The 2,821-nt window shown below is 37.5% G+C and overlaps 1 non-coding gene across 1 annotated transcript; it reads left to right on the top strand.

Moving 5' to 3' along the window:
* Positions 1–1,505: 1,505 nt before the first annotated feature.
* On the top strand, positions 1,506–1,705 carry LOC139185489 (small nucleolar RNA SNORA74). Its single transcript, XR_011569072.1, has one exon. It is a non-coding gene; the product is annotated as a small nucleolar RNA SNORA74 (small nucleolar RNA).
* The last annotated feature ends 1,116 nt before the right edge of the window (positions 1,706–2,821 follow it).

The following is a 2,821-nucleotide window of genomic DNA, read 5'->3' as shown; positions in this document are numbered from 1 at the left end:
GCTTTATTTCAATGTAGGCACTTGTTATAGGAACTAAATGAATGTCCTCTTCACCTTCACGGCTAGAAAGTTTTAAACCTTATTGCAGATTCGGTTTCAAATACCCATTACAAGCAAATCTGAGTTTTGGATGAACCTGATAAGATGGATGTTGTCCAAAGAAATCAAATATGATCTCCTTTGCATGTGATGGGGCAGGTGGTGTCTCAGAGGCCTGCTCTTGGGCAATGATTTGGATTTGGAGCCAAAGCAGGCGGAGACAATTAGCAGAGGCAAATCTTAGGGGTTTCCAAGGTCAGTACACAAGGTAAACAGTCTGGGAGTAGCTGCCAAAGCCAAATGGAACAAAACAAGGAGGGTGAACCATTCTCAAAGCCAAGAGGGAAGAAAGCAAGAGCAGATAATTTCTGAAACGGCTTCCAGCAATGGAATAAAGACCAGAGTGGAGAACTTCTCCAATCTGGATTTCAGATTATGTCATATCCGCAACCTTAGGAACTGTGGTAATGGCTGGGAGAGGCAGACACCAGAGTGCACAGTAAATTGATACTATCAGGTAACATTAATTTATTAAAAAATATTTAATGAATGTGTCTTAGGCACTTTGCTAAATACAGTGAAAAAAAAAAAGTATAGATTTTGTCTCAAAGAGCTTAGTTTCTAAAGGAAACTAAAGGAAAGTGTGAAAATAGATGTCATTCCTAAATTAATTGGTAAGAGAAAAAAGGATTTAGTATTGCCTGAGTGTGTAAATAGGCAAGTAGGCAAATATGGAGAAGGCAATGGCACCCCACTCCAGTACTCTTGCCTGGAAAATCCCACGGAAGGAGGAGCCTGGTAGGCTGCAGTCCCTGGGGTTGCTGGGAGTCGGACACGACTGAGTGACTTCACTTTCACTTTCACTTTCACTTTCATGCATTGGAGAAGGAAATGGCAACCCACTCCAGTGTTCTTGCCTGGAGAATCCCAGGGATGGGGGAGCCTGGTGGGCTGCAGTCTATGGGGTCGCACAGAGTTGGACACGACTGAAGCAACTTAGCAGCAGCAGCAGCAGGCAAATATGGGGGAAGAATGCAAATAATTTGGGAAAAAAATTTCTAAAAGATGTTGCATCATTTTAAACTTTCTAGTTCAGTATAATTCTACTCTTAAAATGAATTTAATTTATGAAAGCAAATGCACTAAGTAATAATTCAAAAGCATTAGTGTGAGAAGAGCACTGGCAACCAATCCATGCCCTCTGTGTGAAGTTTCTAAAGATCAGAGTGGTTGAAGGACTTGTCCAAATCACAGAGCAGTTCTATTTGTGGGAGTTCTATTTGTCTGATTAATAGTCATTCTCAGGAAATGATTGTTCATGTAAGTCTATATTAACTAGTGGTAAACCACTTTTTGTTAAGCATTTTTATATCCTCATTAAATTGCACATGACATAGTTGTTCAATGGCTGAAAGCACCATGACTGATAAACTTACTCAAACTGATGCATGAAAATTTATACATCATCCAGCAGTTGTCAGCTATCCAGGCTAGCGTGATGCCTCAGATGGTGTTACACTGTTGGAAGAGCAAGCACTGCCTTTATTGAGGTCTGACTTCAGCACTGTCTTGGTGTTGTGGCTGAGTACCTCTGGGCAGTGTTTTGCACCTCTGAGAGTGGAGTAACTCCTCCTGTAGAGTTGGTCCTAGAAAAAAAGAAAAAAAAAAAAAAAGAAAGAAAATTTATACAACCGCCAAACCATGTGTGGCTGAGTGATGTACATGCTAACGCTGTGTGAAAATGCATTTTGGATTCTATATTATTTCTTCTGGTTGTTCCCTCTGATGTAGTATTAGAACATGCTTAATTACAAATACTATATCATTCTAATCAAACACTGGTATGGATCATGATAGCCAACTCCTTTCTACTGCCTTTACACCATGTTGTTAAGGGTTCTACTGTGACTCAGTACTAATGCCACACAATGATGCTGAAGCTTTCATTCATCTGCGATGCTCTTTACATATCTTTTTAAGAATCACTGGGGAACTAAAAATGAAAAATATGATCTACCTTTGGATATATCATAGTTTTTGTTTTACAATATCTAGTTTTATTTATAACTGTTTTAAAACTTGAACTTAGAGGGCAAATAGCGCCATTTTACCTGGGTTTGTAGGAGAAATCTCAGACACAGAAAGGTCAGAGTGAGTTAATAACAGAAACACCAAAAAATATAGCTCCCCCCCCATAAGCTCCTCTTTCCCAATAAGTATGAAATTTATAAAGTTCAATAAAGACATAAATTCTTTGTAGCCTTCATTTTAGTTAGTGTAAATAACTATTTGCAGAACCAGCAAGGTTAGTTAAAGGAAAGGGGTTATTAAAATATCCAAATCTGCCAATTCAAAATAATCTTGAGATTGAAGGTTTTTTTTTTTCCCCCAGAAATTTTCTTAGACAACACTTCAATACTCAAAAGCATATGGTGTTTACAGTTTTACCCACAGGCTATTTTTCCAAAATGACTTCAATGATGGGCAATCACAGGATTTTCAGAATAGGTTTCGTTTCAGAATTTTATTTCCTCTATCCCTTTTCTCACTCTTAACTCTTTGCTACTATCATCGTATCATCTATCACCAAGATAAGTTAATAAGTTTATTAGGTTGTAGGAGTAGTAAAATTGCATGTTTTCTTCAACAATCTATATGAAGCAGAAGTGAGCTAATTATTTTATTCATACATATAAATACACAAACATATATATGCATATCATTATATATGAAGAATGGTTCTCTCTCCATCTGTATCTATAGTCCACATAAATCTATAAAT

Source organism: Bos indicus, chromosome 10 (assembly GCF_029378745.1).
Source record: "Bos indicus isolate NIAB-ARS_2022 breed Sahiwal x Tharparkar chromosome 10, NIAB-ARS_B.indTharparkar_mat_pri_1.0, whole genome shotgun sequence".
NCBI classification, from domain to species: domain Eukaryota; kingdom Metazoa; phylum Chordata; class Mammalia; order Artiodactyla; family Bovidae; genus Bos; species Bos indicus.
The sequence above is the reverse complement of the archived record's forward strand: the minus strand, read 5'-3'. Positions and strand labels throughout refer to the sequence as shown.